The following is an 11,134-nucleotide window of genomic DNA, read 5'->3' on the forward strand; positions in this document are numbered from 1 at the left end:
GGAGAGGGTCAATGTTAGCACACCAGTCTGATGCAAATGGAGTTTGTGGTCAAATTTGGCCCTAGGAGTGGCCAAGATATAAACACATAGATGTGTAAAATGCAGTGTGTGTTTAATTACAAATGTATATGCATCTATCAACATATACAGAGAGAGACAGATAGACATTTATGGAGATTCTAGTGTATAACTCTATATAAAGAGTGATGTCTATATCTTACTTTTATATATTCTATTGCTACTAATTATTTTTTCTAAAATTATTCCTCCATTAATTAATCACGGTAGAAAACTTAACAAAATATTAATTAAATTAATCAATGACCTATATACAATGCATACAATCTTATATCAGAAAGACAAGTTAACTAGTAATTCAATTAGCACATTTCAAACATTCTATTAGTGTTCCTAGAGATAGGAACCAGTTTCCTAGGATCTTCAGCTATGTGTACGTGGGAGTTCCAGGATTGAACTCAGGGCGCAGGTGTCAGGGTTAACCTCAGGCTTCACTGACAGCCCACCAGCCTCAGCCATGCAAAGTCATGTACAATTTTTAAGCCAAGTCAGTGAGACCCAGGATGGTCACTGTGCAAAAGAAACAAAGGTAAACCTGTTGTGTAAAACTTTCTGGTTTTTCCTTTTCCATTTTGATTTGTTTTTTGTTTGTTGGCCAGTGCTGGGAGTTGAAATTGGGTCCTAGGATCCTTGGAGCATCTGTGGGTTTAAAAGCTGCACCCCAGCCTAGGGTAATCTAGGCTGAGGCAGAGTTGTGAAGACCTGAGTTCAAGATCCGTGCCTGCCCCCCCACCAAAAGTTAAGGTCCTGGCTTGGAATTTGGGCATTTTATCTGCCATACCTGGGATTTGAAATCAGGGCCTGGGTAAGTCTATTTTGCTGTGGATGAAGTGGAAGCTCACCCTCCTTGAATAAAAGAAAGTCAAGAGTATTTCCTTGGGCATGAATTCTAGCCCCAGGACAGGCAAAATAATATTTATATACATTTATAATGTACATCATATATATGTATTTGCATAGGTATTACATATTGTACCTAGGAAACAATATTTTCACAGACAGCAGAACAGGTCAACATTGGCTTCTTACTCCACCTATTGTCTTTGGCACTCCTAGGATTTGAACTCAGGGCCTTGAATGCCCAACTCATCAAGGGATCAATGAAAGCACAGCAGCCTCAAACAAATTCACTGCCAGGGAGTTCCCAGGACCTAAGTTTAACTTCCAGGAGTGGCCAATATATAAATAGATAGATGCATAAATTGCTGTACATACATATATATGCATAGAGAGTGAGTGAGAGATGTATATGTATATTCCAGTGTATATTTCAATATATGAATATATTTATAGAATGTGAGATGTCTATATATAATTAAAGTACTTGTAATATATTACTAATAATTATTAAGTATTAAATTATGCCTTCATTTAATGATGTATCATGGTTTAAGGCACAATAAAGTGCTTCCTTGTGCAAAAGGAGCTCAGGGAAAATGTCTAACCTCACAGTTCAAGCCTCAGGACCTGCACCAAAAAAATTAAATAGAGCCAGTAACTCCATGTGACTGTGTATGTGTGAATGTATTTCTATTGGTGAACATCCAGAGTCACTATGAAGAAAGGCACCCAGCTAGGAAATTTGCTTTGAATAGCATGATTTCATAGCACAGAGGGTGCTTTCAAGACAGTGCATGTTCCAGGGCTCCCCTCCCTGTTCCTAGTGTAGCCTGAGGGGTTCTCCACACCCCAGGCTGCTGGAGGAAGTCTGCCTCATTGTTGGAACAGGCAGACAAAAGGTCTCACTCCTGTACAGTTCTGTAACAAAAGACTCTATCTGGGCCAACTAGTGATGATGAGTGTGGGCAGGAGAAAAAGGCCTCTTTTTACCCCAAGATATATGTCTCCCCAGTGCTCTGTTTTGACAGGAAGCCTTCATTTGTGCCACCTCCCGGGGCAGGCCAAGTTCCCTGCACTTATTCTGTCTTTGTTAGCCTATGTTCCAGTGCTGAAACAAACTGCTACAATTAATTCAAGATTCCTTCTGGCAGACAACAACTAGGGAGCTGAATCTAATGCAATGATTCATTATTGGCAACAGTGCCTCCCCAGGATTACGGAAGTTTGCTACATCTAAACACATTTGCAAAATCACAATGTTCCCTGTTATGTAGGGCTGGTGGAGCTCATCAGGTTTTGAAACCTTTGACCTCTCCTAGTTGGTCCTTGGGTGGCTAGGTTTCCAGATTGAACACAGGGCCTGAGTACTGACCATGAGCTCAGAACAGAAGCTCAATGTATAATAGGAAGACCCCTACTCAGGCAGGCAAACCCACCTAGTTGTCTGGAGTGACAGAGCCCACCGCAGCAAAGTTGGTAACAAAGAAGCAACTTTATTGAGAAGGTTCCTACACTGACCGGCCAGGGCCACATCACAGGCTAAGGAGCTGATACTGCCACCCTGAGCAGCCCCCACTCTTTGGCTTTTAAAGGCAAAATCCATGAGGTCGAGCCTGGTCATACACAGGTGACCAATGAAATCATACCATACAAAAGTATTGCATGGTCATACCAGACCACACACAGGTGGCCAATAGGCAGAGCTTACTGTAAGCATGTGTGAAAGGCAGGGTTTACCTCCATAAGCAGGTGGTGTCGGGTAGTTGCAGCCAGATTACAATCTATCTGTTTTATGGGTCAGTCTTGGGGAGGGGGACCTAGAGGCATTCTTTCCATTCTAGAGGCATTCTTTCCATTCCAGGAGCAGGGCTTCTTGGAGCCAAGGTCTAGTTAACCTTGTTTAAAATTTTTTGTTGTTGTTGTTGTTTGTTTTTTCTAAACTCCCTAAAACAAAGGCAAAGCCTGGAAAGAAGCTGTACCAGTTCAAGTCTCCTCTCAGGGCCTACTTCCCAGTGCTTTACCCTTTGATGTCATGGTTTCACTTCTGGTATCTGTGTGTGGGTGGGGGAGGGTATTTTGTGTGCATATACTAGTCCTGGAGCTTGAACTCAGGACCTCAGTACTGTACCTGAGTTTCTCCTGTACAAGGATAGCACTGTACCACTTGAGCCACAGAGCCACTACAGGCTTTTTTCTAGTAATGTGCCACTGAGGATTCAAAGCCAGGGTTTCAAACATGCAAAACACTCTACCCCTAGGACCCATTCCCAGCACTGCACTTCAGGTTTCTTTCTTTTCTTGTAAGTGGGAAGAGTTGAAGTCTGGGCTGGGTGCTGTCACTCAGCTCTTCAGCTTAAGTGGAGAGCTCTACCATTTGAGCTACAGAGCCCATTCAGGTTTTCTGGTGGTTCAATGGAGATAACCATCTCAAGGAATCTCCTGCTCAGGCTGGCTTTGGACCTTGAGCCTGAGCTCTCAGCCTGTTGAGTAAGTAGCTAGGATGACAGGCATGAGTCACTGGCACCCAGTTTCCACTTCAAGTTTCTAAGTGGTGAATAGGAGATGATAATGTCATGGGACCTTTTGTGTGTGGGATAGTTTTGAACCCAGATCCTCAGCTTCCTGAGCAGGCAGGATGATAGACCTCTGCTAAAGACACCTAAGCCGTGACACTTTGCTGCAAGGGAGTCCTTGGCTTGGCACAGTAGAGTGTTAGCCATGAGCATAAGAGGAAAATCAGTGTCCAGGCTCTGAGTTCAAGGTTCATGATGGAGAAAACTAAACGCAGACAATTGTCTGCAGGAGACAACTCAATAGAATTCAGTATATACATAAACTTGTCTCTGCCTTGGGAAATATCTGTGCCTCAAGTTTCTCACCTGCACAATCATCTTACTTGTGGAGCTCTAACAAGGATCAGATGAAAGAATAAACCCCCTGAAGGACTCAGCACCCAGCACCCCAGAAAGGACTCTTCATATAGCTGTATCCCACAAACTGTCATTAGAATTAGGATGTTTTCATCAGTATCACCATTCCTTCAGAAACATGTCACGAACCAAACAAGTTCACATCTAATGGTTTAGAGGAGTGGTTAGTTGGGGGGTGGGGGAGGAGGGTCATCAGTCTCAGGGGTTGCACTCATAGGGTTGTGGATACTGTCCTAAGATCTTTTCCTCTAGGCTAGAGCTCTACCACTTTGTGCCAGAGCTCAGAGTCTCACAGACTTCTTTCCAGGGCTGAGTTTTCAACCCACCAGTGTCAGATCTCATCCTCTGAGCAGCTAGGGTGAGCCAGCAGCATCTGGTTCGATGGAGTTGGTTTGCAGCTGTTAACCTCTGGCTGTCAGGATAGATGGCAGCCGTCATCTTCAGATTCCCGGCTTGCTCTGTCATGAAGTATCTAAAGTCCTGGCCTTGTATAGTTGCAGTTAGAACATTCTAACTTTTCTTTGGTGCTTGAGTGACAGCACCACTTCCGGCTTTTTCTGTGCACGTGATAGTGTGAAAACGAACCAAGGGTTTTATACATACTAGGCAAGCACTCTACCACTAAGCCCCAGGAGTGACAAGTGTAGAAATAGATTTATAGATAGCTTAGGAGTAGAAACTAGTTGAGGTGAGATGTTGTGATGTTAATACTTGTGGTTCCAGCCACAATTCACACTGTCCAGTAGTATGGTGAATTGTCTCTGTAGATGGATGTGTCTTTCTCCAATGTACATTTCTGTTTCTGCTTTTTTCCATGTTGCCCTATTTCCACACTGCAGATGTGCTTTTGAATATGCTGGCCAACACAGTCACGGCAGCCACTTACCTGTCTGGGTAACTTTTCATAGATTTTTGTGTTCTTCTGAAGACTGTATAAACTTATAGCTGACTTGGTGTGACATTCTAGAACTGGAGTACCTGCTAGGACTCTAAATCTCTGTTTCATTAGAGAGAGCTAGGGTAATTTTTTGTTGTTCTTCTGTCATTGTTTTCTCTCTTCCTCAGATTTATTTATTTATTTATCTTATTTTGTGTGTGGGGGTGTCCAGACATGGGGCCTGAACTCTGGGCCAGGGTGCTGTCCCTCAGCTCTTCAGCTCAAGGCTAGCATTCTACCACTTGAGCCACAGTGCCACTTCCTTTTTTTTTCTTTTTGCTTATGTGGTGCTGAGGAATTGAACCCAGTGCCTCAAGCATGCAAGGCAAGTGCTTTACCACTGAGCCACCTTCACAGCCCAGATTTATTTATTTTTATTGTGGTTTTTTTCACATAATTTAGTATTTGTGATTGTTGTATCAGGCTATTTTTGTTTTTCTGTTTGTGTTACTTTGAAGTAGTGATTTCAGGCTTGTATGGAGAGACAGTAAAGTATAAAGGTATGCTAATATATTGAAGGAATGAGAGCAAACATTTTAACTTTTTGCTACACAATTAAATTAATATTAACAAAGGCTAATTAAAATTATTACTTATTTACATTTCAGAGGATGAGTATAGTACTCTTGGATATCTTGGAGGAAAAGACGTTAGACTCATTATAACTGATGCTTTACATTGAAGTTACTGTCTAAACTTTCTTCTTCAGAAAAGCAAAATCTCCATTTCTTTCATATTAGCATTATAAAATCATAATAGCTGCATGTTGAATTGTTTTCCTCTGCTATTTTCAATTCCATTTTTCATCCATGAGGTATCTAGGGCTTTGAATGACCAATTCCTTAAAAATACCTATATTGCTTATATTGTGATATAAATCTCAGTAATATTAATATGAATTTATCTGAGTCTCATCTTGAGCTACATTCATATGAAATTTATTCAGTATCAAGCGAGGAACCTATTTTCCTCTTTTCTGTGTTTTAATCAATAAATCAAATCTCTTTAGAAATATATTTTCATCTTTTATATTGCTCTGGTAAACATCATGTGTTTCTAGTATTTTACTGAAATATATATAAAGTTTGGAATTGGAAGACACCACCCCATTATCAGTTTAAAGCAAACCCTTGAGTACTCCTTTATATGTAAAAATAAAAAAGTCCAATGTACATGTTCATACATGAACAATCTATTGGTTAAGTAAATTAGTCACAAGAACTACCACATCAATTCTCAATTTACTTAAAGGCACCAAAACATTGTGTTCATGAATATCACTCATTTTTAGAAAATGATTAGTCAATACAAAGTTTATATTATTTTTGAAATTTTCAAAATATAAATTACACCCAGATTTGCTGTCAATATCCTGTTTCCAGGAAAACATTTATTCAGCAAATAGAGAAACAAAAAATAAGGGTTCGTCACATAGAATGCAAGATGTAGTAGCAGACTGTCTGCTTAAGATTATAAGTACATGCAAATCTTGTGATATATTCAAAGGTACTATGAACATTCATAAGAGGATTTGTGATCAGAAGTGATAGGTAAGCAAAGTAACTGGAAAACTGTATATGTAAATTGAGCTTTCAATATAGGATGTCAAGTTTTCCATACATGAGTCTACAGAAGTTGATTGTGTATCTCTAACACACATACAGTATTCTACATTTTCCCACATACTCCTGTTCTCTTACCTCAGTTCCTGATCAATATTCCTCTACTTTCATGATGTCAATTTCTACTAAAATAACAAGGTGGGTGTTTTATTGGTCTCTAGATCCAACACACTTTAGTATTTTGGAGTAGTAGTATGGATTCATGGAGTGTGACTTGAATGTACTTGATTTCAGGGAAAGATACAGGTCCAGGCAAGATACTTAAGTAAAGAAAAACCTATGGAGGAAACACCAATCAACTATATTTACAAAAGAATGAAACTGATGTCTCATTTGTCTGGGTGGCAGCAGCTTTGTGTTTGTGTGTGTGTGTGTGTGTGTGTGTGTGTGTGTGTGTGTGTGTGTGTGTGTGGAGAGAGAGAGAAAGAGAGAGGGAGAAGGAGAGAGAAAGAGAGAGAGAGAGAGAGAATTTTATTGTGGCTTCCATATTTACAGTCCATAGAGCATTACTTGTTAGGGAGAAGGTGTTCTTATCAGAGCTCTGATAGCACTAACACTTTTTAATGTGATAAACACTTGCTTAATCTCTACTTAAAAAGGGAAAATAAACTAACATCTTACATGATTGTTTTGACAATTAATTAGTATATTAAAGGCCAAAGGGAGGAATTGGAGATCAATATAATCTTTTTCCTATCTTCGGAATATTACACAGCAATATCTGTGATTTTAGGAGTCTCCTCCCATGTACTGACAGCTGAATTACTAATATACTTAACAACATGAAACATATGATAGAGAAATAGATCAGCCAGCAAGCACAAAGAACTGGTGATAAGATTGAACTTTTGAGCCGGGTTGCCACATCTTTTAGGAATGTAATTCCTTCATATGAACTTCAAATTTTGTGGCTTTCCCTGTGTGATTAAATGGTAAGAATATATTGTAGAAACAAGAATTCCTGTTCAGCCAAGTAGAAATTGCTCATGATCCCATCCTCACATTGCAAATTTCCATTCCATGTACTTCAGCACCTCATCCTTCCCTGTGGGAGACAAGAAAAAAAGATAATTTTGTTTGATTATTAGAGTATGCAAATTAGTGTGTACAGGCATGATTTGTATAATTACAGAAGTTTGTAATAAATGTAAGTAGGCATTATGTCACAAATAAAAATATAATTAAAATCACATAACAAGACTAGAAGTCACAGCATTTTGTGCAAGAAAACATACATTAAGTTAGTTGCAGAATTTATTTTTGGAGATAACTTTATATTAAAGTAAAATGAACTTTATCTAAGGATTGAAACATCTTATTGAAAAATATATTTCTTAGACATATTTTGCTGCATAATTTTAGGGATACAGGTAGCCCCATTGCAACAATGAGATGTACAAGACATTATGTCGAAAAGTGAACTTTACAACTTTGGCTGGGGGGGGGTAGAGATGGGAAGGGATGGGAAGGTGAAACAAAGGAAGAGGCAAAAATGCTTGATTAAAAAAAAATGTACTCATTACCTTGCCCATGTAATTGTAAACCTTCTGTACCGTTTTTTCATAATTAAAATAATAATAATAATTTAGGTTCAAAATGCAGTTAAATTTTAGACCTACACGATGCGCAAGAGATAGGATAAATGTGAAATAGAGGCTTGCTATTAACATTATAATTCAGTTATATGTAGGCTTAGGATTAGGCAAGGTGTTGCAGTTAGAGTTGGGGTTAAAATGAGAAAAATATATTGTGTAAAACTGCAGCATATTTTAAGAAGAATGACTAACATCAAAGTTACAATGAATGAAAACCAGTGTCAGTGTTACTTTAAACATTCAGCTATAATTTGGTTTAAAGTGAGTTACTGTTTTAGTTCTGGTTAGTGTAAGGGAAGGACAAGCTTTAGGCTAAAATTTAGTTTTCGACTAAGAAGTAGAAGCAAAAAAATGTGTGATTGATTAAATAGAGACAATTTTCCTTACATTAATCATTTGGTTTTAATTCAGATTGTGATTAGCATTAGGTTTCTGGTTAAAAGGGGTTGAGGATAGAGTAAAGAAATGGATTAAACTGGTGGCTCATGCCTGCTGTCCTACCTACTCAGGAGGCTGATTTCTGAAGATCAGAGCTCAAAGCCAGCTCGGCAGGAAAGTCTGTGAGAATTTTATCTTCAATTAAGCATGAGAGAACCAGAAAGTGGTGATGTGGCTCAAGTGGCAAAGTGCACACTTTGAGCTGAAGAACTCAGGGATCATGCCCATGCCTAGAACTCAGGGATAGGATCTAGGCCCAAAGATCAGGCCCCACGACCAACAAAACAAAAATAAAGAAATGGGGAAAATGTTAGGTAAATTTGAACTTATTTTAGTTTCTAGGAATTCAGGAAATGCTGGGATAATGGAAGTACAATGTATTTCATTATATTAGGATTTGAGATCAATGGGTACAATGATTCCTTTTATGGAATAAGATAGGTTCAGAGATAAGAGTGAGAAAATCTGTAGGGTTTTGGAAAACCTGCAATTCATTTCAAGAATTACAAGTGGAATTTTAGTTAGGAGAACACAAAGTGAGCATTTTCCATAAATTTTAGAATTGGGATAGCATTAGTGTCAAGGTTATGGTTAGGATTCCAGCCATGTTTAGGGTTAGAGTGAAGGAAAAAAATGGGGCTCAAATTGAAGGTAAATTTTAGAATAAGCCTGGTAAGAATTAGAGTGAATGTCAACTAGCGTATTGCTACTAATATTAGAATTTACTTGCAATTAGGCTTATGTTTATTCTCAGTGTTGCAGTTAAGATTAAGTTAGGGTTAGAAAATGACTAAGATATTGGAAAAAATTGAGACCTATGTTTGGAAGGCTTATTTGAATCAACTTAGGATGAGTGAAAACTAGTGTACTTGTGTGAGTGTTAGTATTGACATATAATTGGGATTAAGATCAGGGCCAGCATTTTGTTCTGATTAAGATTAGTGTTATGAATAGGAATTTTTTGTATAAAATTGAGTTTTCACTAACAAATAGAAGCAAAAAAATGTCAGGCCGAATAGTAACTAGAGCATTATCATTATATTTATTTCTCAGTGATCAATCTTGTAATGATTAATGAGAGTTTTCCAGCCAGGTTTAAGTTGAGAGTTAGCTTTAAGTAATGGACTAGATGGTAAGTAAATCTGAAACTGTTTTAGGATACAGTAGTTTAGGAAAGATAGATCAATGGATAATACAGTATTTTTAATGATTAGAGAATTTGAGGACAAATAACATAATGGTTCAGGTTAGGGAACAAGATAACTTTAGAGGTAGAGTCAGGACATTTTTGGGAATTAGGGCAAATTGAAATTCATTTCCACAGTGCAAATTGGAGTTTTCGATAGAATGAATAAAAACTAGAGTATTTTTCTTAAACATTAATATTGGACTCTCATTAGGTGGAAAGTTAGGTTTCAGTTCCAGCTAGGCTTAGTTTTAGCATTAAGCAAATGGAAAATTTAGGGTCAAACTGGAAGTAACTCTCAAATAACAAGTCAAGTTAGAATTAGGATGAATATGAAATAGGAAACTGATAATAATATTAGGATTAGGGTATGATTAATGTGAGGGTTAGCCTAAATGTTCCAGTTAGGATTCAGGTTAGAAAAATGGCAAGATATTGAGTAAAACTACAAACTATTTTAAGAAAGATGAGTTGAAACAAAGATGGGAGGAATAAAATCTAATGTATTTGTGTGGGTTTTTGAATCCAAAGGCAATCGGTTCTAGGGTTAGGGTTATTTTTCTAATTGATGAACTAATGAATTAAAGGCACAATTACTTCATTCTTACAAATCAAGACACTCATGATTTTGAGAACAAACTCAATTTTCTGCATGAAAATATGTCTTGTAACCAGGATTAAATAATAATGAGCAGGGTGTCATTTATTAAAATTAGGTAAGTTGATGATACATCCAAACACATAGGATAGTAACTCAGTCATGTTACTGGGAAAACATATATTCTGCTTGCTCTAACTGGGAAATATGTGTGTGTATGTGTGTGGGAGGATGGGGGTGTGTGTACCCCCACAGGATTTCAACTCAGTCATGAGTCCTTTTGTCAGCTTAGTCTGTGCAAAGATGGCACTAAACCACATAGCCACAGGTCTTCTTCTGTCTTTTTAGTAGTTAATTTGAGATACAGATTTCATAGATTTTCCTGTCTGGACTTACTCTTCTTTTCCCCAGAAATCCTTGATTAGTGTTACTGTGGCTGCTACCACAAAGTAACAATTCATTAAACTGGGAGCAATATGGAAGTGCTTGTACAATATATAAAGTAACCAGTTCATTAATTTTGGAGAATCACATTAGATTGCCTTCAAACAAATTGTTTCTGATGTGTTTATCTGAAGCCCAAAGCATAATCAAAACCTACTAGCTACAATGTATGAAGTAGCATATATTTATTGTGTAGAATATGTACAATGAATTACATCCTGAATCAAAAGTCTTTCTTGGTTTGCTACTTAAAAACAAATCAGAAATAGAGTGTCATTTAAATGAAGTCCAGACTGGAGACCTGTAGCGAGCAGGAGAGCATCTGCTCAGTGAGCACAAGGCATGGAGCCCAACCCCCAGGACCATAAAGGAAGAAATAGAAGAAAGTGAAAGTGTAGGAGAAAGAGGAAAGGAAAGGAAGAGGAAGGGGCAAGAGAAGAGGAAGGGCATAGCAGGAGGAAGAAGA

This window comes from Dipodomys spectabilis, unplaced genomic scaffold (genome assembly GCF_019054845.1).
Source record: "Dipodomys spectabilis isolate Male_0828 unplaced genomic scaffold, ASM1905484v1 ptg000507l, whole genome shotgun sequence".
In the NCBI taxonomy this organism is placed as follows: Eukaryota; Metazoa; Chordata; class Mammalia; order Rodentia; family Heteromyidae; genus Dipodomys; species Dipodomys spectabilis.